Source organism: Triturus cristatus, chromosome 6, assembly GCF_964204655.1.
Source record: "Triturus cristatus chromosome 6, aTriCri1.1, whole genome shotgun sequence".
In the NCBI taxonomy this organism is placed as follows: Eukaryota; Metazoa; Chordata; class Amphibia; order Caudata; family Salamandridae; genus Triturus; species Triturus cristatus.
In genome coordinates, this window is record NC_140589.1 from 913,402,319 (window position 1) to 913,429,081 (window position 26,763).

Below are 26,763 nucleotides of genomic sequence, written 5' to 3' on the forward strand. Positions count from 1 at the left end.
GTGCCAGGGCCACAATATCTGTGTTTGTTGCCCCCAACTGCCTGGAGTCTAAACACCCTTCCTGGGGTCTGTATAATTGCAGTGCTCATTTGGGCCAGTTGCTCCATCTCGCAGATATGACCCAGGCGGCGATAACACATTAAAGTGAAGGGCATACGGTATCTGCCTTGGCATTTGGCATCATTGGTACATCAGTGGATGGCACAACTTGCAGCTTCTGCAGTTCCACAAACCTGGGAACCCCCCAGCCCTTATCCCTCCTAAAAATACACAGTACCCAGCCAAGTGTGTGCCTCTCATTCACTGCGCAGTCACCCATAAGTGGCACTTATGGAGGAGTACGAGGATTATTACGCCGAGGAGGAGGAACTCTCCTACTTTCTTGTCACAGATGACTTCTATGATGCAGTTGATGCCTTTCTTTGTAAAGGTGGTCTCAGCAGCGGTGGCGCACTTGGAGAAGAAACTTCTCGAGTATACACATCCCATCAAGAAAAGACTTACAGATCCCTCAGGCCTTTTACCTCCAGGGCCAGCCTCTGCCCCCACCTGCCCCCCCCCCGAAAGAAACTGCCTGAGCAACCTGCGACCTCTGGAGTGGACCTAGGTGCCTTCGCCAGGCTTCAAAAAGTCCTTCTAGATCGTGCCCCTTCCACCCCACCCGACGAGGTCCCTGTTCCTGCGGATCCTAGTCTGCCTTCTAGCCCACTGGTCTCGGAGGCACTGCCAGGATGGCGATTCTGACCACGAGAGGTCCTGGTGCCCAGTGACAAATCCCCCTGAGGGCAAGGTCCTCCCAACTTAGGCCCCTAAAACTAACCATTCAGATCTCGGACCTGAAGAGCTCATGCTTCCCCATTCTCTATTTAGCATCTCAGTGAACCCCCATTTTACCTTCACAGGACTTCTAATTTACAGACCTCCTGGGCCTGAGGCCGCCTTCCGTCAAAGCCTTCCGGAGGTAATTTCTTCCTTAGCTTTAAAATCTGCTAATTTTACGATTGTCGGCGACCTTAATCTGCATATGGACGCGCCACTTTCCAACTCGATTCTTAGCCTGCTTGCTGATCTTGAGGCGTTCCAACTGATTCAAATGGTACAATCCTCTACTCATATAGGTGGCCATCTATTGGATCCTGTTTTGACAAACCTTTCTACGAATATTTCAGTGCTCCATCCCAGACCCATGGCATGGACTGACCACCATCTCATTGAATTTCGTATTACAACCTCCTGCTCTCCATCTAAAAACAATCCCTCAGCCAGTCTTAGACGCCCTTGGAGAAACTTAAATCTAGAGCATTTCCATCAGCTCTTGATGAAATTTCATCCCCTACCCCCCCTCTGAAGTCTCCCGCGGCTATGACTGCTTTTGCGAGTGGCTAAATAACGCATTGGATTCACTTATCCCGGTTAAGTGGAGTAAGACCAGATCAAGCCCTTCTAACCCCTGGTATAATGATTCACTTACAACTCTTAAAATCTCCTGTAAAAATGCAGAACGCGCGTGGCGTAAAACGTATGATACTGACCTCAAGGCAGCCTATAGGGCTTGCACTAGAGTGTATCATCGGGCCATATGTGCGGCCAGGGCGGCTTTTTACTCCAAGGAGATCAAGAATAGCATTAATCCCACCAAGATCATTTTCAGGATATGTAAGGACCTTACCAGTAAAAGGACTGATACTGCTGCCCTTCAACCCTCTATGACGCATTGTGAGGATTTAGCCTCAATTTTTGTCGAAAAGGTGGAGGCTATCTATAAGTCATTTGCCCAGCTTCCTATTGTAGAGACTAGCCATACGTCACTGGTTCATAAACCATTACTGATTATTCCTAGTCCGACCTTGGATGAATTCTCTGCCTTGACGATTAAAGTTAAATCCGGCTCCCCGGATGATCCCATGAGACCATCTCAATTCCGGGAATTCGCTGAAGGCTGCTTTCCTGCTCTTCATGGTCTCATTAATTTGTCCTTCAGCACGGGCAGTGTCCCTAAAGCTTGGAAACAGGCGACGGTCATTCCAATTCTTAAAAAACCCGCCCTTGATCCCACCAAGCCCGAACACTACCGACCTATCTCCCTTCTGCCCTGGCCTGCTAAATTAGCTGAAGCTCATGCTAACGCTATTTTATCTTCTCACTTGCAGGAAGCTAATATATTGGACAATTCCCAAAATGGGTTTCGTGCTGGCCACAGCACAGAAACTGCCCTCCTGGCTGTGGTGGAACACATCAGGCAGCTGCTAGATCGGGGTCAGACGGCGGCACTGATCCTGTTGGATCTCAGTGCCGCCTTCGATACGGTGTCTCACCAGATTCTCTTACACCGCCTGATGGAAGCAGGAGTGGGAGAGGTGGCACTGGAGTGGTTTCGCTCTTTTCTTAAAGATCGAGCCTTTAAGGTTTCCACACCCCCTTTTGTTTCTGCTTCACGCCCCATACTCCAGGGTGTTCCCCAAGGGTCGGCCCTGAGCCCTACCTTGTTTAACCTTTATGTTCAGCCATTAGCGAAGGTAGCCCATAGTTTTGGTCTTTCCTTAGTGTCATACGCCGATGACATGCAGCTGGCGGTGGCTCTTAATGGCGACCACAACATGGATGCCCCTACCTTTCAGTCAGCTTTAAAAGCTGTGGCTGGCTGGATGGCGAACAATCGACTCCAACTGAATGCCTCTAAGACCGAGGTTATTATTTTTGGTAGGGATAGTGAATTATGGGGAGATCAGTGGTGGCCTTCCGATCTTGGCCCCGTTCCCTCCCCTGTAACTGAGGTTAGAAACCTTGGGGTGTGGTTCGACCATAAGCTTTCTTTTACTTCCCACACAAAACGTGTGGCTGGCACCTGCTTCGGTACTCTGCAGTGTCTCCGACCTATTTTTAAGTTCTTCGATGCGGAGACCAGACAGATTATTGTCCAAGCCCTGGTTCTCACCAGGCTGGATTATGCTAGCTCCCTGTTTCTGGGTCTTAATCAGGCCGAGTTATCTCGTCTTCAGAGAGTTCAGAATGCGGCAGCTAGGATGCTTGTTGGCCTTCCGAAGTTTGTCTCGGCCCGTCGGACTATTCAGGATCTTCATTGGTTGCCGGTGGGGCAGAGCATTAAGTTTAAAGCTCTTTGCCTAACTTTTAAGATTCTCAAAGCAGCCTCCCCTCCCATCCTTGCACAGACTATCCAGCACTATGTTCCTGCCAGAGCTCTTCGCTCTGCTGGATCTAATCTGGCCATCGTACCACGTTTCCAAAAATCTAGGATGGGCGGACGCTCTTTCTCAGTGTTGGCGGCTACTCTTTGGAATTCTCTGCCTGCCCCTCTGTGTTCCATCCCTGAGTTGCTTCCTTTTAGAAAGGCTCTTAAAACTTTCCTTTTCACCACAATTTAGGCCCATCTTTTTCTTTTTTTCTGTCATGTTGTGTTTACTATTCTCCAAAGCGCCGGGACGCCACTTTGCTGCGGCATCCGTGCGCTATATAAAATTATATAACATAACATAACATTCTTCGGAAACGGGCTCCCTGTGACAAAGAGGCCTCCTATGTGGCTAGCAGGCTGCCAAAACCTCTTGACAAGAATATCAGGAACTGCCATCGAGCCGAATGCCCCGGACCATCCCTTGCTGGTAAAGTGGTGCTCACTCCAGAGATCGATGCCAGGATGGCGACCTTCTTAGCCACATTTATCTGGGAATCCCAAAAAAAGGGATTGATAATTCCTGGCGGTCATGTCAGGACAATTTCCCTGACCTCACAGGCCCCCTGACAAAATGTTCAATATGGCTGAGGACACCCAAGCCCCAGGGGCTCTGATTTCTCCCGATGCCTTGTCCAGGTGGGCCCAACGGGCAATCATTTTCTTAGGGAATGCTAACTGTGCCATCTCCACAGAGAGGCGCAGATCCCTACTCATTAAGATAGACCCGAAGTTGGGAGACCTCGCTACATCAGAGGCCGGTCAGGTGGCGCAAGGCGGGATCTTTGGCGATCCATTCCTCAAGGAGCTCGGAAAGTTTGTGTTGTAATGTAATAATTACCCAATGCACTTTCCCTACAGTGGTTCTCTGATTTGCTGCTCAGCCTATGATGAGGTCATATAGAATGTTCAGTGGGTTTGTATTGAAGGGAGAATCAGTTGGTGTGGAAGGGCTGAGGCTGCTCCTGGTGGGGCACTTTAATGGATCAGACTAACATCCTGTAACCTGTAACTAAGAAGTGATCTTAAGAATAAATCTACTACCTGTCCTACAAGAGTTGCCTGCGTATCATTCTTCATTTTAAAACTGGCGAAGATTTGGAAGAACCTACGTGTATGTTCCTTCAATGGATTATGGACTATGAAACTTAAAGGATTTACAAGTAAAAGGAACTTCAAGAGAACTTACAAGCTGGTATTTGAGGAAACTGGTTTATAAGAACCTGTGTATTATTGAAGGAAAACTGTACTGGAACTAAGGATCTGACTAAAGAAATTGACACTTATGAACTGGAACCCCAAGGAAAAGGTAATACTACGAAAACGCCCTGGTCAGCCCCACCAGTGTCCTTTGTCAACAGGACAGCCTGCAACTTAGGGCATTTTACTTTCTATTACTGTGGAGCCTGCTGTGTCTTCAATCGTTTATGTGGAGTGGCAGTAGTAACTGGCGCTTAGGAATTAGCACCAGTGATGAGTTCTGGAGAAAACTGACACCCCTGTGAGGTGTTACACTTGGGAGGTCTACTACTTTTTTTAAGCCTGTGGAGAGAGGCTGCTGTGGGGAATGATAAGAATGTGAGCCTCATATTACAGGAAACAGTGGTCCCTGAAACCAAACGATAGAGCAAAAAATGAATATAGTCAAAATTGGAACTATATTATAGCCAATGTCCAGCCGGGCATGGCAACTTTAATAAGTAGAAGTTCTTAACAGTGAACCAGGAAATGTAAGTAGAATTTCGGTGGGACACAAGCCTGTATCCTATGACTTACATACCAAGTAGACAGAAAATGATAAAACACATTCAGGCAATTACATTGATGTTTCTTTTTAGAAATAATGAATAGCGAAACATCTGGTATTCAGATTGCCACCTTCACACTATATTACATACAGCAATATTTAAGGTGTAGGGTGGGCAACAGAGTCGACGGCGTTTCGATCCTTATGAGAGAGATACAGGATCATCATCAGGACTTAATTAGTTAAATTGCCCTTATTTAGAATGCCTCATGTTGCCATGTCCACAGTTGATCCGGCATCGTCCGTACACACTGCATGGCCACGGAACCCATTTCTGCCAGTTTATTGAGACCTATCCGTGTCCTTCTTCCCGGAAGTAATTGTCCGTAGGCATTGTCCTACCTTAACCCATATCTTTAACGCAACGTTGCCAGATCGCGAATCGGCACCTTCTCCGTTGCCTCCATGGCAACATGAGGCATTCTAAATAAGGGCAATTTAACTAATTAAGTCCTGATGATGATCCTGTATCTCTCTCATAAGGATCGAAACGCCGTCGACTCTGTTGCCCACCCTACACCTTAAATATTGCTGTATGTAATATAGTGTGAAGGTGGCAATCTGAATACCAGATGTTTCGCTATTCATTATTTCTAAAAAGAAACATCAATGTAATTGCCTGAATGTGTTTTATCATTTTCTGTCTACTTGGTATGTAAGTCATAGGATACAGGCTTGTGTCCCACCGAAATTCTACTTACATTTCCTGGTTCACTGTTAAGAACTTCTACTTATTAAAGTTGCCATGCCCGGCTGGACATTGGCTATAATATAGTTCCAATTTTGACTATATTCATTTTTTGCTCTATCGTTTGGTTTCAGGGACCACTGTTTCCTGTAATACGTATCTACCCAAGGTCCCTGTCTAATTCCTTTGGGTGCCCTTGTTCCTCTTTTGATATAAGAATGTGAGCCTCAGCGCTCCAGAGGAAAGGGAGCGACATGAGAATGTGAGCCACGGTGCTCCAGTGGAAAGGGAGCAACGCATTGTGGAGAAAATCAGCACCGCTGGACTGCCCCCACACTAGTTCAAGATGCAGAGGCTGGTGTTGACTTTTCTACTGGTGTAAGTATTGTATTGCGGATTGAGACTGCCTGTGATGCCTGTGGCTGGAACAAGTTTTTTTTGCGGTATTTCCAACTACAAATTGTGTGACCTTGGGCACATTTGAGATCCAGCATCTTTGGGTGGTTTAACCGTTTACCTCAAGTTCAAATTTAAAAGTATCGGCGCGTGCAACTTACGTTAGTCTTGGTATTGCACGTGGCTCCTGTGGGAACTTGGGTGACGTCGGTTGCAGTACGAAGCTCTTTTGCTTCTTATGTACTTATTCCAGTTTCGAAGTGCCATGAGCCATACGGCACAACGTAGACAACGTGCCGTCATGTTTTGGTTGGCTGCCTCCGTTTTACTTCAATTTGCCAACCATGTCTTCAACGCAAGTGCGGCGTCTTCTACATGCCTCTATGTGGATTGCCTGCACCACACAAGTAGAGGGGCTATGGACTTTACTGTTTTGGTCATCTTGTGTCGACTATGGTTTATGCAAGCACCGGGGTTATAAAGGTTGGAAGCCTAAGCCAGCTTGTCAAGTCGGAGTTTGTGGGGATTTCGCTGATCGTTATTTCATCGTTTAACACTGGACTGTTACTAGCAGTTTTGATATTGTCGGATAAGTTCTAGCGATGTCTATCTTTTCTCTAAAGTGTGGACTGAAGTCTCAGTCCCGGCATCTCTAACTGTTTTAGTGCATTTGATCTGTACAACACATTCCAACCTGTGTATTGTAATGTACAACACATTTCAACCTGTGTATTATAATGTGGTTCGCTATTGATTTCTTGTTTCGTTTTCTTATGCTTAGAAGTTTGTACTGCATCTTAATTACGAATGCCAATGTTACCTAATTCTGATTATGCCTATGTGTTCTGTTCCTAAGGGAGGTAATTCTCCTATAGGGAGCTGTTTTCCCCCATTACAGTGTGTTTGTTCAGTTCACAGGGAGTTGCGTTCCTTATTACGGTGTTTCTTCAGGGAGGTGTTTCCCCTATAGGGAGGTGTTTTCCCCTATTACAGTGTGTTTGTTCAGTTCACAGGGAGTTTTCTTGGTTTAACTAAAGAGGTGTAACTTTACTCAGATGTTTCTATCTTTTGTGAGGGAATGTGCTCATTTGTCAAGTCCCCTGCGTTAGTGGGAATGTTTTCGGTTTAAGTATAACCCGAACTTGTTTGGGATTATAGACTTGTTTGGGTTTATGGACTTGTTTGGGTTTAGGGATACCCTTAAGATGTTCGAGAGTGCTCTGGGTTAAAGGATACCCTGGATTTGCTTTGGGTTTAAAAGAAACCCTGGATTTGCTTTGGGTTTAAAAGAAACCCAGGATTTGCTTTGGGTTTAAAAGAAACCCTGGATTTGCTGTGGCTTTAAAAGGTACCCTGGATTTACTTTGGGTTTAAAGATACCCTGGATTAGCTTTGGGTTAAATTATACCCTGGATTTACTTTGGGTTTAAAGATACCCATATTAGTTTTTAGAGTGTTTTGGGATTATAATTACTCTGTCTTGGTATGGGTGGAGTCTTATTCCTCTTCTTTGAGGTAGCCCTGCCCTGCCATTAGTATGTGCAATTGAGTATTGTAGATCCCTGTTCTGCCGTAGTATTGTGCCTTAGTTTGTGGCGCAATAGCTACTCCGTGTGTTGTGGTGGTATAGTACCCGCAGTTTGTAGTGTGAGTTATGGTGGATAGCATCCACTGTTTTTAAGAATGTATCTCTTTACCTTGCATTCTTTGTTGTCTATGATCATTATCAGGGGGGTGGATGTGTTGTAATGTTTTGTGGTTATGCATCCTCCTTTTCTGTTAAATGTGTGTTTTACTATCTCCATGCATTTTTATTGTATATGATCATTTTAAGGGGGGGGTGATGTTTTACACTTTTGTCGTTAATGCATCCTCCTTTCCTGACATGTGTGTTTTATCATCTTCATACATTTTGATTGTTTTCGATCATTATAAGGGGGAGATGTGTTGTAATGTACTAATTACCCAATGCACACTCCCTACAGTGGTTCTCTGCCTTGGTGATCAGACTATGATTAGGTCATATAGAATGTTCAGAGGGTTTGTATTGAAGGAAGAATCAGTTGGTGTGGAAGGGCTGAGCAGCGAGGAGGCTGATCCTGGTGGGGCACTTTAATGGATCAGACTAACATCCTGTAACCAAGAAGTGATCTTAAGAATGAATCTACTACCTTTCCTCCAACACTTACCTGTACATCATTCTTCGTTTTAACAGTTTGTTTCTTTGTTTAACTCGCTGGATGAAGCCCAGTCTTTGATCAATTCAAACTCCCGGTTTTTACCTGGGCCGGCAGCGGCAGGGGACACGCAGCTGGCTGTGCTCAAGCATACGCCTCACCCAGAGTCCAGCCCTCCTAGAGTGGCCAGTGGCAGTACTCTTCCTGCGATGGGAATTTTTACCCAACACAAGGGTACCAATGATGGAGGGGATCCCGCAAAAACTCCAGAGGAGGTGGCACTGCCCCCCGTACACGAGGTAAGTATACCTCGGCCTCTTTCACATGACTGTTTGAGGAGACGTTTGGCTCTTTTTGTACATAAATGGAAGGAAATAACATCAGATGCTTGGGTACTCCAAAGAATCCAAGGCCTCCACATCAAGTTTTATTGCTCACCACGGCAGGCCACCCCCCCCCCCCCCACCCTCTTCACTTCTCGGTGCAAGACCTTGCCGCTCTCATCCAGGTGGAAATACAGGCGCTCCTTCTCAAAGGGGGCATCCTCCCATCCACACCTCATCCTTTTGGCATGTGCTCAGACCTCCTACCTACTCTAAGTCTAGAGATATAAACAGTAGACTCTATGAACTTCATTATGCCATAGAGTCGTCCTTAGATATGATAGCGTCTTTAAAAACATTAAAGCCCAAATCGGACAAAAACAGGCAGTTTGGAACTGCTTTGTGCGATCCAGATAGAAGGAGAGCGCACCTTTTGGGTCCAGACGGGGGAGCCTCTTTCCTCATATGAAGGCGGAAAGAATGTGGGCAAAGTAATGGTCTGCCCGATGTGGAAGGCAGTGACCCCCTTAGGAAGGAAGAATGGAAGGGTCCTGAGAACCACCTTGTCCTGATGGACAGACAGGAAAGGAGGATTGGAAGAAAGGGCCTGGAGCTCACTCACCCTTCTAGCAGAAGTGATGGCTACCAGAAAAGGAGTCTTAAGAGTCAAGAGTCGTGAGGGACAGTTATGAAGCGGCTCAAAGGGAGCGCACATTAAATAGGTAAGAACAAGATTCAAGTCCCACTGAGGCATAAAGAAGGGGATTGGAGGAAAGAGATGCATTAAGCCTTTTACGAAACGGTTAACTACCGGGGACTTGAAAAGAGAAGGTTGATCTGGCAGCCGAAGGAAGGCAGAGATGGCTGAAAGATAGCCCTTGATAGTTCCCAGAGCAGAGCCCTGCTGGGCTAAAGAAGGAACAAGAGAACTTCAGAAAGAAGGGCAGAAAGGGGATCCACAGCCTTTGCTGTGCACCATGCCACAAACTTGTTCCACCGGCAGGCGTATACCGTCTAAGTTCAAGGACGCCTGGCTGCCAAGATAACGTCACAGACTTCGGTCGAAAGACGTCAACTGATGCCTCTCAATCTCCATGCAAGGAGGTGGAGATTGGACAGGTTCGAGTGGAGGACTGTCCCCTGCTGCTGCGACAGAAGAACCTCCCGAAGACGCAGTCTGATTGGGGGAGGTATGGCCATGTTGGGCAGCTCGGGATACCAGACTCTTCGTGACCAATCCGGAGCCACAAGAATGACTTGGGCCCGGTTGCATCTGATCTTCTTCAGCAAACTGGGCAGAAGTGGATTAGGCGGAAAGGCATACCGCAGACCGCAACTCCACTTGTGACAAAAAGCCTCACCTAGCGAGTGCCGCCTTGGAAATTCCAACGTGCAGAATTGCTGAAATTGCGTGTTCTCTTCGGTGGCGAATAGATCTAACCAAGGCTCTTCCCACTGTCGAAAGAGACCTTGCACCACCCCTGAGTGAAGACGCCATTCCTGATCCATCATGCCCCTGCGGCTGATTTCGTCCACCCTGGCATTCAGAGAACCTGCCAGGTGTTAAACCACCAGAGATATGCCCTTATGTTCCAGCCATGTCCAGAGGCGAAGGGCCTCCTGACATCGGGTCCACGACCCCACCCGCCCTGTTTGTTGCAGTAACACATGGCGGTGGTGTTGTCCGTGAACACCTGCACTACTCTTCCCCGAACAGAGGGAAGGAATGCTTTCAGTGCAAGATGAATCATACGGAGCTCCAGAAGGTTGATGTGAAGTCCGGACTCCGCCAGAGACCAGAGGCCCTAATCTCTGCCTCTCCCATGTGGCCGCCCCATCCCAGAATGGATGAGTCTGTCACCACCGTGAGTTCTGGTTGGGGAAGGGAGGGGAATCTGCCATTGACCCAATCCTGGTTCGTGAGCCACCACTGCAGTTATTGATCATTGCCCTCCGCAATCTAGATGCAATCGGACAGGTTCCCCTGATGCTGTGCCCACAGGAACTTCAGGTCCCACTGCAGAGCCCGCATATGCCACCTGGCATGATCAACCAACAAGATGCAGGAGGCCATGAGGCCCAACAGCCTCAGAATCATTCTGACCGAAACCCGGGATAGAGGCTGAAAGATCGGAATCATAGCCCAAATATCCCAGACTCGCTGTTCGGGAGGATAGACCCGAAACTGCGTCGTGTCCAGAACCGCTCCAATGAAAAGGAGCTTCTGAGAGGGCGTCAGTTGTGACTTCGGCATGTTGATGGAGAATCTCAGCGAATGCAGGAGGTCGGTAGTAGTCTGGAGGTGGGAGACGACTGCCTAGGGAGCCTGCAGCCAGTCGTCGAGATAGGGGAAGATTGACACCCCTGATCTGCGCAGATGAGCTGCGACCACTGCCATCACTTTCATGAACACCCAAGGGGCACTGGTAAGGCAAATCGAAAATGGGGAGCACAGTAAATTGAAAATGCTCGTGGCTTACCGTGAACCGTGGGTAACGCCGGTGGGCCGGCAGGACGGGGATGTGAAAATAAGCATCCTGCAAGTCCAACGCTACCATCCAGTCTTCTGGGTCGAGGGCAGATAAGACCTGAGCCAGCGTCAACATCTTGAACTTCTCTTTCCGGAGGAAGTGGCTGACATCCCTGAGATCCAAGATAGGACGCAGGCCCTTGTCCTTCCTGGGAACCATAAAGTAGTTGGAGTAACAACCACGGCCTACTTCTGGGACAGGAACGTTCTCGATGGCTCCCTTGGCCAAGAGAGTCGAAACTTCCTGCAGGAGAAGGGCAAGGTGTTCCTCCGACTTGCAGTGGTTTTGCGGTGGCATGGCTGGAGGGGTACTCTCGAAGGAGAGGGAGTAGCCCCTTCGGACTATTTCAAAACCCACCTGTCCGACGTGATGGTGCGCCTGTGGGGGAGGTGATGGCAAATCCTGCGGTCCACTGGCGTTTGATGGGCCTGAGAGGTCGGACTAGGAGGGTTTGGAGGCTGCTGCAGAGGGGGTTGGTGGACTGTCCCGCCCGCAGGCCATCTGAACCACGGCATTGGTTCCCATGTCCCCAGCCACATGAAGGTTGGGTAACTTGCTGCGGCCTTTGGCTCTGGGTGGGACATAGTGGGGCACCCCTGCCATAGCCACGAAAGGGGCGAAAAGTATACTGTGCCGGGCGGGTGGAGAGGCCCAAGGATTTGGCCATAGCTCGGAAGTCCTTGAAGTGCTCTAGGGCGTTGTCTGCTTTTTCACCAAAAAGGCGACTGCCATCAAAGGGCATGTCCATCAAGGTGTTCTGGACATTCCCTGAAAAACCAGTCGCCTCATCCAGGCTTAGCGAAGAAGCGCTACCGATGTTGAAATGGTCCTGCCCAGAGAGTCGGCGGTATCCAGCCCACAACGTATCGCATACTTCGCTGCATCCCTCCTGGCAGCGACAGCCTAGGAGAGCACTGCCCGGGCCTCCTCCGGACACTGACGCAGCACTTGCTCCACCATATCCCACACCAAGTGGGAATAACGCCCAAGAGACATGCGGTGTTTACGGACCGCAGTCCTAAGCTAGCGGAAAAGAAAATTTTCTTCCCAAGATGGTCCATCTTCTTGGATTCCCTTTCCGGTGGAGCGGTAGGGAAGGCGTTCTTGGAAGTGGAGGTTTGGACCACCAAGCTCTCCGGGGTGGGGTGGTGGGAAAGGAAAGTGGGTTTGCCCAGAGCCGGGAGGTGGCGTCGGGCAATCATCCTGTCCACGAAAGCCCCCATGTTGGGCCTGGACCACATGCCCAAAAGTATGTTGGTGAGGGCCTCATTAAATGGTAGCAAGGGCTTCGAAGAGCTCGTAGACGCTTGAAGCATCTCTGTCAGGAGGTTAGTCCTGACTGCCACCGTAGGAAGCTCGAGGTTAAGAGCCTCGGCCGCCCCACCCAACAACACTGCATACGACGCTCCCTCCTTTGTAGCCACGGTAGGAGGAGACAACATGCCAAGGTCAGGCAAAGTGTCCAAACCACTGGCATCCCCCAGTTCCTCTCTCCAGTCCTGCTCCCTCTCCTAGTCAGCTAGAGGGTCTCCAGAACCCTCACAGTCCTCCTCCTCAGTATCTGGGTGCCATTCTGGTTGAAAAGGGGCCCCAGGAGTGACCAGGGGCATAAAAACCCCTCTCAGCCCCGGATCGGGCGTCAGGCGATGCCGGTTTGGCTCTGGCTCCGGGTCCATGTCGGGATGAAGGCCGGGGCGGACGCTGACCGGGGGGTTGACCGGCGTCGAGGACGAAAGTGGTGTCAGAGGAAGCGGCGCCGGTGGAGGCATAATAAGATAAACTGCCACCGATCCGGATAAGGCCTGGATCCAAGGGGGCCCTGCTGCGGCGGAGAAGGCCTAGGATCCCCAACCGAGTCCGCAGGGCCGCCCAAAGATGGCATGCATCTCTTCGTAGAATGTACGAAGCTCGGTGGGAGTCGTTCCGGGTCCCGGAAAGGGAGGGAAACGCAAAGTCGACTCTTCGGGCTCTGTGAGAGGAGGCGCGGGAGAGCCACTACCCGCGGGCCTCGTCGGGTCGGCTGACCGACGAGAAGTTGAAGGGCGACTATGCTTCCTCGACTTCTTCTAATGCTTCGACTTAACCGACCCTGAGTGCGAAGACTTCAAAGACTTGGAACCGGAATGGTGGTGGCTCTGCGACCGGTCCCTCGACCTCCCTCACGACCGGGTCCTCGAACGGCGTGGAGCCGATTGACGGTGCTCAAGCAGCTTTCGGGACCGCTCCCGCAAAGCTTTCAGCGCCATCAACCAGCAGTCGGAGCACGACTTGGGGTCGTGGTAGCGCTCCAGGCAAAAAAGACACACGCGGTGCGAATCCGTCACCGACATCATCCGATGACAGGAACCGCATGGCTGGAAGCCGGACATCCCTTGTGCACCTTAGGAGTCGAAGACTCGAAAAAAGAAGTCGGCAAAAGTCGAGAAAAAGTTAGTCAAAAAATGTCTGAGGTACCGCTCTTCCGGATCTGCACTGGCTGGCGCGGAAAAATAAACAACTGAAGTCAGCACGCCGACTATGGATGGCGAGCCAACCGATGCCACCTTCCGACGCGTAGAGGTACTGCTGAAGAAAAAACTTTCCGGATCCAGTCTGATGGCTGGGGGTAATTCTAAGGTAAGGAATAACTAACATGTTTCTTTCAGATTAAGGCTAGCAGGTAACTCAACGAAACAGCTATACACGATTCATAAATCTTTTACCTCTCCGAAGGCGTGTACTACTCGTATTCCTGCCTCCCAGACGCTATGTGACAATATTTATAACTTCTTTGTTGATAAGATTGAAAACATCTATGATACATTTCCTAGTGGGCTATGTGTCGCCGACTAGGAAATGCACGGCCTCTTGCCCCTTCTATTAGCTCACTTATTAACTATTCACTGAGTGGGGGTACAGTACCCCGATCCTGGAAAGCTGCACAAATCTTACCAATTATCAAGAAAACCAATTTACCGCCCTCCGAGTTATCCAACTATCGCCCTATTTCGCTCCTTACCCTTATGAGCAAACTTATGGAGGACATATCAATGCGCAGCTCATGGAATTCATGTAAGCTCAGTCATATTTGGAACCCTCTCAATTCGGTTTTCGACCTAAACATTCGACTGAAACGACCCTGCTTGGTGTCACAGATGCTATCAACCTGGCCCTAGAGAAGGAAAAAGCAGTGTCTCGTGCTGTTGGATTTATCCGCAGCCTTTGACACTGTAGCACATCATAGACTACTACAAAGACTGATGGAGATTGACGTAGTAGGATCTGCCTTTCAGTGGTTTACCAGGTTTTTTGAACAGTGCACCCAAACTGTGAACTTGGGGAATTTCCGTTCCGGAGCTAAACCTCTTAATAAAGGGGGTCCACAGGGATCCTGCCTCAGTCCCACGTTATTTAATATATACATGGCCCCCTTGCAAAGATCATCAGAGATCACAGCCTTGTCCCTTTCTCATATGCAGACAACACGCAGCTCCTGTTCATTTGATAACAACTTGGATGCCACCAAAAAGCTGTTTACAGAGGGTATGCGTGCAATCTCCAACTGGATGTCTAAATAACTTCCTCCAGTTTAACACCAACAAAACAGAAGTCCTCCTGTTTGGCAAAGCTCAACTTCTCTGGTCCCCGAAGTGGTGGCCGGCAGAATAAGGCCCTGCTCCTGTGCCCACTAACAAGGCTAAAAACGTAGGAGTGTATCTGAACCTTCCTCTATCATTGAAGGAGCAGGTGGCGGCCGTCTCAGTGTTCGATCTTCTCCCCCTATCGGTCCGCAAGGCCCCACTTCAAGCCCTGGTAGTAAGTCGACTGGACTATTGTAATGCACTTTTGGGAGCAGCGAATGAGGGGGTGTTTAATAGGCACCAGGTAGTGCAGAACACTGCAGCTCGACTGGCCCTAAATCAACCGCCCAGGACTCCTTCCCAGATGTTACTAAAAAGCTTACACTGGCTTCCTAATCGTAATAAAATCAAGTTTAAAATCTGCTGTTTGATTCACAAAACCCTTAACGATAGTGGACCCAAGTTTATGACCGATAGTCCTGTCCTCTATTGTCCCAACAGAGCTTTGTGTTCTAGTGGTAAGGCTCTTCTAGTAGTGCCCCGGGTCAACAAACTTTGTGCGGGAGGCAAATCCTTTGCCTATGTAGCTCCGCGTCTTTGCAACCATCTCCCCAGTGTGCCCTGACCTACTAAAATCCAGAAAACTACTGAAAACTGAACTATTTTAATAATGTTTGCTTCCACCTCCCTGTTTTTCTTGTTTCGCTGTTAGCGCGGAGATACCCCCGCAGGGGTGAGTCCAGCGCTTTACAAATCCCTCATTCATTCATTCATCTTTCCGTGTTCTTGAGCAACATCTTTTTAGTGGACAAGGCGGATGGGGGTCAACGCCAGTTGATCAACCTCGGGGAATTCAACGAGTGGCTTGTTTATAGTCACTTCACGATGGAGGGCATCCATCTCTTCCAAGATCTCGAGTCCCAACAATTGGATGGTGAGATTGGGCCTGAAGGATGCGTACCTCACGGTCCCAATCTTTACACCCCTTCGGAGGTTCTTGCAGTTCTAATGGCAAGGCCAGACTTTTGAGTTCGCCTTGCTGCCATTTGACCTGTCCTTGGTCCCCTGGTGTTTCACCGAGGTCCTTCAAACTGGTGATCGAATGTCTTCGGGGATTCGCATGATTGCGTGTCTAGATTAAATTCCTCCCCTGGATCAATGCCCATGAATGTTAGCCATCCGACTGACAAATACGGTGACTCTCCTTCAATCCTTGAGGTTTATTATAAACTAGAAGAATTCGGCCTTGGTTCCCCGCAGTTTCTCACCTTTCTTGGGTTTGTGATCAACTCGGTAGATGCAACTCTGAAACTGCCAGCCAGGAAGATGGCCAAAATCCATCATGAGATTCGCAGGACTCTCGCTAAGCCACCCACTTCTCTAAGGCAGATTTCAAGAGTGGTCAGACTCCTAACCTCTTTGATCCAGGCCTTCTTCCCAGGCCCTCTGCCCTTCACTGCTCCCCAGAGGTTGAAGGCCTCTCAGCTATGTCACGGCCTCACGTATTTCCAATTCATCCCTCTCGTCCAGGACGCCAAAGACAAGCTGGAACGGTGGCACATGCACATGGACAATTGGAACAGGCAGGTCATTTTTGGGTCCCAGTCGGACCTCCTCATAGAGTCCGACACCAGCAATACTGGTTAGGGCCCTTATGTGGGGAATTTACCACAGGTGGCGAATGGTACTCCTCTGAGCAATCCCTTCATATCAACTGCCTTGAGTTACTGGTGGGGTCCTTTGCAGTGAAATGCTGGACTAGGGAAAGAGCGCAGTGTTGTATGCTCCTCAAGATGGACAACATAGTGGCAGTTTGCTACATCAACCACCTGGGAGGTACACACTTTGAGGCTCTGCTGAATTTTGCTAAAGACTTCTGGTAGTATTGCATCGCTCACAAGGTTTTAGTCGTGGCAGAACACCTCCCCGGTTCGAACAACCAAGTGGCGGATTAGCAATCTTGTCATCTCCAGGAACAAATCTGTGAAACTTTACCTGGCCGTGTTTCTGGCCTTTCGAACCGCTGGGGACTGTTCTCCAACATCCTTTTTGCAGCTCACCTCAACCATCAGCTCCCATGGCTTTTCAGTTGGAGGCCCGATCCCGAGGCGGTGGCGACGGATGCGATCCTACAGGACTGGTCACCAGAGGACAGTTATGCCTTCCCACCTTTCACCATTATCATGAGGTTGACTACAAAAGTTTGCACGCAGAACGCAGACTTAGTAGTGGTGAACCGATGTGGAGATCGCAAGTTTGGTTTTAATTTCTGATGGAACTTTCTTGGGATTGTCCAATCCGCCGAACCCTAGATCCAGTCCTCAGCGATCCCTACGGGAATCCCCATTTTCTGATGAGGAACAGGTCTCAGCTTATGGTGTGAGAAAATTACAGGTTGCGATGGCAAAGACCCAGGACTTTCGCGAAGCGCTGGGGACCTCCTTGCCCTGCCTGGGCAGATGGCACAGTCAAGTGATATCGGTCAGCTTGGGTTAGATGGTTGGGCTGGTGCCAGCAACGAAGCTTAGATCCTGTGTTTCCGATGTTGTCCATGCTCTGAATTTCTTGGCTTCCTTAGGCATGGAAGGTATGGCTTACAGAACAGTCAACACATTTAGATCGGCAATATCGGAGGGTCATGCACCGGTGGCGGGGCTTCCTCTGGGCAAGCACCCCTTAGTTAGGAAATTGCTCCGAGGCATTCATCTTTATCTCCCTCCAGAGCCTTGTTATTCGGTCCCGTGGGACATCAACAAGGTCTTGAACTTTTTCACACCGCGCCTGACAATAAATATCTTTCAGGAAAGCAGCTGTCACCCAAGTTGGCCACCCTCTTATGTTCAGTTTCATGCAGGAGATTCTCAGACGTCCGCACATTGGACTCTCTCATAGGACAATTACTCTGGACGGGGTCACGTTTCATATTTTCCGGAGTAATTCATGAAATTCCTGCTTGTGCTCCTATCTGGTCTTTCCAGATTCCCCAAAGTTGTGTGAAGTAAATTGCATCCAAGCTTACAAAACTGCCATACAAGAGCCATGGTGAACAGCAGTTGCTCATTGCCCTCCGCAGGCAGTTCAAAGCAGTGCCTTCCCACACCATTGCACAATACGTACGGTGGGCTATGCAAGAGGTAGGCATTGACACAAAGGTGTTCAGTGCACATTCTACCAGGGGCGCTAGGGCTTCAAAAGTCTTCCTTCTCAGAGGACGCTTGGAGGATAAACTGAATGCAAAGTAATGGTCTTCGTATTAAACATTTAAGAGGTTTTATTTCAAACCAGTTTCCTCCGTGGTGTATGTAGTAGTAGATAAGCTTTAAACTAGCCTAATCCTCGCCTCCGATTCCGGACATAGAATTAAAATTATTCTTAACTATCGTAAAAGTAAGTTTTCATTCTATTGAGGACTCGGAGGCGAGGATTAGCCCACCCATTAATTTCGCCATTTTCCCACCCGACATGGAGAATAATGTTACGAGTAATAAGTAACTTGTTTTTGCCCAAAGAATGTATATTAAGATATGTCAGTGTTATGTGTCAGTGTTGTTTGATTAATGGTTTATTCTCAACTGAATTATACGTGATTCTTGATGCCATGTGACAGTTTAAGAATGGTAACAATGGATTACATCTTTGCCATTGTTCCTCGTAGGTTCTGATCCTAAAGGGGAACAACATCTTTGCAGTCTGGCTTATGTCGCAGGAAGAAAGATGTAGAGCGAGGAAGGACTAAGGATGATATGGACAGCTCCTGAACTAGTTTCTTTCATATTCCCTAGAGTTTATATGAAATGAAGTTTGAACATGGTTAATGATGTTAATGGCTGCTGGAGCAAAATAAATAGAGACAGAAAGCCTAATCCTCGCCTCCGAGGCCTTAATAGAATTTAAACTTTCCTTTACGATAGTTAGGAATAATTTTTATTCTGCTTCAAAACAGAACTATGCCTGGGATCACAGAACATCAGTATGTAGGAACTTTGGGCCAGATGTATCAAGATAGTTATTTGTGATTCCCTAATTGCGAATCACAAGGATTCCCAATTAGGGAATCACAAAATGCCATGTATGAAGGTGTATCGTACACCTTTTGCGATTCCTAGGGGGTCGCAAATGACCTACCTCATGAATATTAAAGAGGTAGGTCGCAATTTGTGACCCCCTAGGAATCTCAAAAATCACCGGGATGGTGGCCTGCTGAGATCAGCAGACCACCATGTCCCTGATTTTGTAAAGCAGCCTGTTTTCCTTAAAGGAAAACGAGATGCTTTACAAAACGAAAAATTAAAAGTTTTCTTTTCATTTTTTAAGAGCAGGCAGTGGTCCGTGGGACCACTGCCTGCTCTTAAAAATGGTTTTACAACATTCACAAAGGGGAAGGGGTCCCTTGGAGACCCCTTACCATTTGCGAAAGGGTTACCACCTACTTGAAGTCGGTGATAACATGCAAATATTTTGCGACCGCTAATGCGGTCACAAAACATTCATACATACCGATACGATTCGGTATTAGGAAGGGACGCCTTACACACGCCCCTTCCTAATACCGAATCGCAAACCCACTTTGCGATACGGTAACAGGTTACCGAATCGCAAAATTAGGGTTGCTGCATCGGAAAAGCAATTTTTGCGCTCGCAAAGGGGCAGATCTTGCAAATCTTCCCTTTTCCTAATGCATAAATGCTTGATACATCTGCCCCTTAGTCACCACACCACCTCAGTACCAATGGGCCCAAATCCTGATAGTGCTTTACCAGCCCTCCTAACCTTCCAGAGCGACTGGTAAGTTAGCACCCCAGAACACAACACTCTGAGCCCTCTCAGGTGTCACAGTAACAGGTCACCACCTTTCTTTCTCACACTCATACGTGTTCACAATAAACAAAAGTGAGACACGACGAAAGCTTACAATATTTATTGAAACTATAGAGCTCGATCATGAAGCAACTGTGCTGCAATTAGTAAGCATTTACACATCAACAATGTGATTAGCATGATTAATAAACTGTACACAATGAAAAGGCCAATCGGAATGACAAAGCTGCTTAAGCCCACCCTAACTATAGGAACACAGTGATATATTAGTGATCTCTGGGATTAGCTCCGGGCCCCATACCTGACAGTCATAATGAGATGATCTACATCTCAGACGCGCAGATCTTTCAAATCAGGACCTTTTCTCTGCAAGCCTCACTCCTCTCTGTTTTCAGAACGGCAAGTCTTCGCTTATATGATAAGAATTGTCTTGTTCGAAAAACAGCAGCTGGATCTCTATATTATGTCTAGGTGTTAGGGTCCGCCCACAGAGAAAAACAGGGCAAAATTTTGCTTCGCTTTGCAGGAAATGTGCAGACTGAATCCTAGCAGAAAAGCTAAATAACAAAACATGAGCAGCCTATTTCTAAAATAACATTGTGGCACACAAACAAGTGTGTTATTCCATAACGTGTACAAAGCAAAAGTGACCTACTATGTGTGCAGTTAGGCTAACAAAGGAGAAGACTACAGAGGGCCTCATAGGGTACTCACAACAAGAGCAAAGATCAGGGTCTAAGATACAGCTCATACAAGAAAACGAGAGAGTGTTGAAATAAGAGAAAAATAACCTATACATCAAGTTTGTCTGGAAAGAGATAGGAAAGAAAATATTAAAATTGCTAATTGTTCCATAGACTTGCAAGAGCGGAATTGGGAGGAAATTTGTGGGTGTATATAGACACATTGCCTTCAGGCAAAATAATCAAAAAATGAAACCCTTAAATCACTTAATGATACCGCAGGCCTTATCTTTCTGTGCCTCGAGGAAAGCATTTGCTTCCATGGATTTGTAAAAGGTCGGGTTTGAAAATCAAAAACAGGAGCAGAGAGAAAAAAATTCAGCTATATTCTAGATTAGCAAAGGAGGCGTTACATAGGGCTGAGAATGAGCTTCATGCTCAAGGTATTAAATTGGTAACTAGGAATGAATTTTATTTAGAAAGTAAAGAAATAAATAAATTTTTATTTTTGTGAAATGAATAGGGGTTAGGGATAGCCAACTTAATTTCCCTTTACCCTTAGAAGCAATTGTTCATACATTCCAAAGCCAAAATGATCACAATTTGAGAATAACTGAATCATCATCCAAGAATGCTCTATGGAGCTTGAGATTGTTAGATGAAAATCGTTTTGCAAGTCTGAAAACAATGGGTGATTCCAATAGCGAGTGCAGTAGCCTGAGTGAATCAGATTAGGAAAAATGCTTCTCGCACTACCTAAAATTGCTCTCCTAGAACTGACATGGCTTAGGGTAGTTGCTGGATGTCCATGAAAAGACGTTTACCAATTATATTATAATATGTATCCAGAAGACTTAGATTTTTTTTTTTTTTACAAATGTACCAATATGCATGCCTCAATAACTACCACCATGCTTCAGGGTGCTATTGAGCCTACTCACTACTAAGATAGCTGCAAATGTAACAGAGATTCCCACAAAATATAAAAGGGTTTTGGTGACCTTTGCAAAATTGTATAAAAATTATTTTAACACAGACTGTATAATTATGACAATCGTATAAATAGCATCCTCAGATTCTCACCAATTCAAAATGTTGCTGAATATTTTCATGGAGAACTTTAACCGGGATCCTTACATAGTATGTGTATTGCAAAATTATGTTATGCAAAAACGTTAATACCAGCCCAAAGCCTCGAAAAAACAATTTTCTGTAGAAAGAAATTTCTATAGCTTTCAGTATAAAGATTGCAGTATTTCCTGGTAGCCGTTTCTCATTGTATGCAAGTGATATGTTGAATTTCTTAGCATCTAATGAAATGTTTTGCATAAATGGTAGCTTTTTCTCTGATTTGCTTGCCCAACAAACTTTTACAATAGGTAATCACTGTTGCCCTGATTATTATGGTAATTTGCATGCTTTGCATTTCGATTTAATAACATTATTTAGAGTTTCAAAGATGGTAGGCAGAGATAATTTTTTCTTATGTCTATCTGAAAAACCCAACTCCTGACCCTTTATTTGTCAAAAGTTTCTTCCAGTTAAGATTGATTTCCTGAAAAGACATACAATCCAGATAAATGATAAACATTTATCATTATTGTCAAATTTTCAACAGAATAAGGGGAATCTTCTTCAGACAACTCTGCGGACAAACGTTTTGGAAAGGTATGCAAGCACAATTGATGAGGCGGTAAACTGTTAAAGGTACATCTATTTGCTGCAAGATATCAAGGGATCATTGCAAAAGTAGACAAAAAAAAAACAATAATGGCTCGTTCTATTAAAACTGTTGGCAAATTAAAAACTGAATAAGGAACCTACAAAGAGTAACCTAGGGACATGGTAAAGGAGATATCTTTACTTAATTAAAATCCCAGAGGTGGCAATTTTATGACAACTGTTGGGATTGCATGCTGAACACAGTTTAACTAACGATAATAAGAAAATGTGGAAGTTACTTCACCAAAGCATGAGCAACAAACCTTCCAGAGTCTCCTGCGTGGTTTCTGAAGATAATTGAGTAAGCTACCTTGAGGAAATATATTTCACAGGTTATGCAGATGCACCTCAAAAGGTTATACGTTTAGTGAGGATATGTAGTCCTTCTTCTCATTTAGTACCATAAAAGCCACAATTGAATCAATATACTTAACTAGCACTGTAGGGCAAGATTACCATCCATTGGTCATAATGAAATCTAATCCAGGCTGGTGGGCTAAGCTTTATTTTCAAGTCTTTTGTAGAATAGTGCTAACTGGACGGTTCCTAGAAAGCTGGAAAGGAGCAATTATAATACACATTTTAAAGAAAGATCATCCTGCAGCTCCACAAAATTATAAAACTGATAAGTCTATTGGGCATGAGGGGAACATTATTTGCTAAAATAATCCTGAAAACTTAAAGGTTTGGGATGATGCCCATGATTTAAAACTGCTTCAGCAAGGTGAACTCAAAGAGGGGCATGAAACCATAAGCCATTGTTTCATCCTGTGGGCCCTTGCATGGAAGTCAACAGAGCAAATGAGCAATTTGTTCTGTTGTTTTAAATACTTCTGTGCTGCATTCGATCTGTTCAGTAGGGTGATCCAGAGGGAGACTTAAAATATTTAGAGATCCAGAGTGCTTTTTGAAATCCTAACAGAGCTGCACAGAGGAAACTGGGCTAGAGTGCAACAGATTTGAAAGGTTCTCTTCCTATAAAATCTCGATATGAAATGGTTTCAGACATGGCTGTGTTTTGATTCCCTTATTGTTCGAACTGTATTTGGCAACCTTCCTCCACTGTTGATGAATACTAATTCCCTTATCCCAAAAATGGTAGAACTTCACATACTGTGCCTCTTGTATGCAGATCATTTAGTGGTCATGGATACCACACTAATAAGGCTGCAAAGGAAATTATTAAAATTTTATAGACAATGTAATCAAAAAAGTTAACCATCAACTTTGAAAGAAATTAAATAATAGTGTTTGGATGAGTATCAACTCCATTTTCCTGGTACTTAGGTGTAATTATGGTGGATGAGGTAACCTCCTATAACTATCTAGGGGTATTGTTCAATAATAAATTGAATGAACACATTGATACTTAACAAGCTAAAGCATTTAAAGCAATAGTAGTTCTTAAAAAAACAATTGTAGGGAATAAGAAGGATCATCCCTAAAACCAGTTTTGGTCACCTTTGCAGCCATGATAAACCCTCAGCTACAATAAGGAGCAGAGATTCTACCTTTGTATGGAAGTTATCAGTGAGATAATCTATAGGTAAAATATTTAAAATATTTCATCGTCCTTCCAAATGCCTTGATGATCCATGCCACATGGATAAAACTTTATAAAACAGCCTGGATCTGTTTTGCCTGGTTCCAAACCTTCTGTTTTTGGACAAGGCAGGAAAGGTCTGAGAGCTACAATGTCATAAACTTATGTAGACAGGAGGAGGAGGGAAACAATTTACGATGGGCATTGGAGTTGAGGAAAGATATACAAATTATATGAGATAAGCTGTCTTTAACATTAGAGCCTACCAACTATTCACTGTGTCTACCTACATCTGTATGAAAGCAAGTTATAACATTATAGAGTCAGTGATCTTACTTACTTCGAAAGCAATCATCAATATCACATGTAAAGGAATCATGGCAGGTCGAAGGGTTATCAAACAATCACCAAAATTCAGCACTGAGAATGGCAGTTTTAACAATTAAAATTGCCTTTAACCTGTACCTTTATTTTTCTGAATTGACTAAAACAATCCATAAAAATTAGGTAGAATACATATGTGGTCAAAATGCAAAATGTGTTATATTATCTTTTCATTTGACTGTTTGTTTTTAAATGTGCTACGTAGGAGGGTTTTAAAACCAATTTTAATAAAATCTGGTTTAAAGAATAGGGTACAAGCAAGCAAATTTCTATCAAGTATGCAAATTCTAGATGTTGCATGTGCCATAGAAAGATTTTTATAGTAATACAAGGTTTAATAAATTTTTTAAGGATGTTATATAATTTGTAAGCAGGGATCAGGAATATGAATTATGTTTTAGATACATGAGTTGAATTAACATACATGTGGTGTAGTTTGAAAAGCTGTTGTATAAAAAAACTATTTTTTGAATGACTGACTGAAACATCCACTGAACACACATCCCATACTATAGCAATCTCTGCATTCCCCTTATAGCTACTTCACAGCACCATTCTACTATCTCTCACCAGTAATAGTAGCAATATTAGAGTAGAATCAATAAAGTCAAAATTTAAAACAATAACAACCTGAATCTGAGTTAGAAAAATAGAGTAAACTTCAAAAAGCAAATTTACACCATGTAGGAAATTGGGTTACTGATTGAGGAGGGTGAAACCTTTCTCAAGCCGCTCTCACAATTAATTTCAGGTTAAAGTCATAAGCAAACTCTAAATTAACATGTGCAGAACCCTGATGTAGCTTAGCACATAGCAGTCAGGCTTAACTCAGAGGCAATGTGTAGAGTATTTGTGCAACACTTCAAATAGTAATAAAGTGAAAACACCACCCCAAAACTAGAGTGATTTTTAATAAATAAAACAAGACCAGAACAACAAAAATCCAATCAGTAAAACCAGAGATATGAAATTTCAAAGATTCTACTGAAAATAGCACCAAAAAGCACAAAGTGCCCACTATGGCTACCTCGTTGTGCCGGAATGGGACAAAGTTACAATTTCAGGCTGATTATGCTGGAGCACATGCCGGCTACAAGACCCAGTTAGGCCTACTGAACAAAGTATCTTTAATCCTGGTTTCTGGAGCATTGCAAAGATGCCTCACACACCCAAAGCAGGGCACCGACTTCTTGGTGCGGCAATGCTATGATGCGAGGTCCTCTGTAGTCATGAGCGGTCCCGTCGACGAGTGCTTCTGATGCATAGTTCGGCATCAAGAATGTAATATACAGTCAGAGCAAGGCACCAGTTCCGAAGAGCTGAGATGTGGAGTCCATCACCGAGGCTGCCATCGACGAGGCATGCGAGGGCCACCGCCTATGTTGTGCAATGAGGTGTTGGTTCCAAGAAGCTGCGTAGGCGATGTGAGTCTTTATGACGATTCGAACCATGCAGCAGCGGCAATGTATCGGTGCTGCTTGAGGTTGTGCCATGCGGCAGAGGAGATGTGTCGGTTCTGCTGGATCCACAGAGGCTGGCAGAGCACCTTAGGCCCACTTTGACAGGTCCAGGACTGGGGTGGCACCACTTGACAGGGTAGAATCACACAGGGCAGAGCCCAGTTGCAGGTGCAAGGTTGGTGGTAGCCTGTTGTGTCCCACTTTTTAAATATATTGCACCCTGCCCTCTGGGCTGTCCAGGGCCTACTCTAGCGGTGACTTATATGTATTAAAAAGAAAGGTTTGGGGCTGGCCAAAGGTTACTTTACCAGGTCGACATGGCAGTTTAAAAATGGATACACAGGCTGTAAATGCAGACCTGAGACATGTTTAATGTGCTACCTAAGTGGGTGGCAGAAACTGTGCTGCAGGCCCACTAGTAGCCTTTAATTTATAGGTCCTGGGTACAGGCAGTACCACTTTACTAGGGGCTTACAAGGAAATTAAATATACGATTTGGGGATAAGCCAATGTTAACATGTTTTAAGGAGTGAGCACATGCACATTAGCACTGGTCAGCAGTAAAGTCCTAAGGCCAGCAAAAATGAGGTCAGCAAGCAGTAAAGGAGGAAGGCAAAAAGTTTGGAGGAGGACCATCCTAAGGCTGACAGGGCTAAGACACCAAACATACAAATAACCAAAAAGCGGAATGAGAGATATACAGTTTTTAAGTTTTAACCACAAATATCAAAAGGGATGAAGCACCAATAATAGTCAAGTGTTGCAGTAGACAAGGACCGAGGCTCAATTTGAAGTCGACCACAATGGAGCCCTGGTTGGATACACCAACCATGTCAGTCCTGATTACCAATGTAACCTAATGGTATCGTCTTTTAAGAGCCAATCAACCACAGTGGTGCACATGTAAGATCCCCAAGAACCTCACAGTAGACACTTAGAAACTCACAGGGTGTCCGACGGAGGCCAGCAGCAGGGTCAGTCCAGGCCCAGTTGCCACTGGTGAGCTTGGCACTTCCATGAATTGGCCTTTGTAGCTTGTTGTCTCCCTGTAGCTGTACAGGAGGAGTCCACTTCATAGTCTTGGGTACAAGAGGGAGCAGGTCCAGTCCTTCAGGGCTCCTATCAGGCCACAGACAGCAGGCCAATCTTCTTTTTATCTTCTGCAGATCCGCAAAGTATTCTGAAGAGGGTGCCTGGGGATGCCACATTTATGACTGGCACGATGTAGGAAGTGGGGGTGACTCCTGGCACCTCCATAACCAATGGTGTAAAAGTTCCCTGGCACTAACTAATCTACTTTTGCAGTAGTTCCTGTTTGCCTTACTGCAAATAGGCCCAAAAGACAATGTATTAGGGCAAATTCAAAAATCCAAAATGGCGAAAATCTTCAGTCACACTAAACTTGGGCTCTGAGAGTGAGGGTGTGAGCGAGAAATCTACTATGATAATCCTAGTGTCCTCCCACATCTAACACCAAAATA

General features: G+C 45.9%; 1 protein-coding gene across 2 annotated transcripts in view; it reads right to left on the reverse strand.

Moving 5' to 3' along the window:
- The window catches only part of ADGB (androglobin), a 1,188,702-nt gene that overhangs the window by 960,468 nt on the left and 201,471 nt on the right, over positions 1-26,763 (reverse strand). The gene's annotated exons all lie outside the window — the stretch shown is intronic.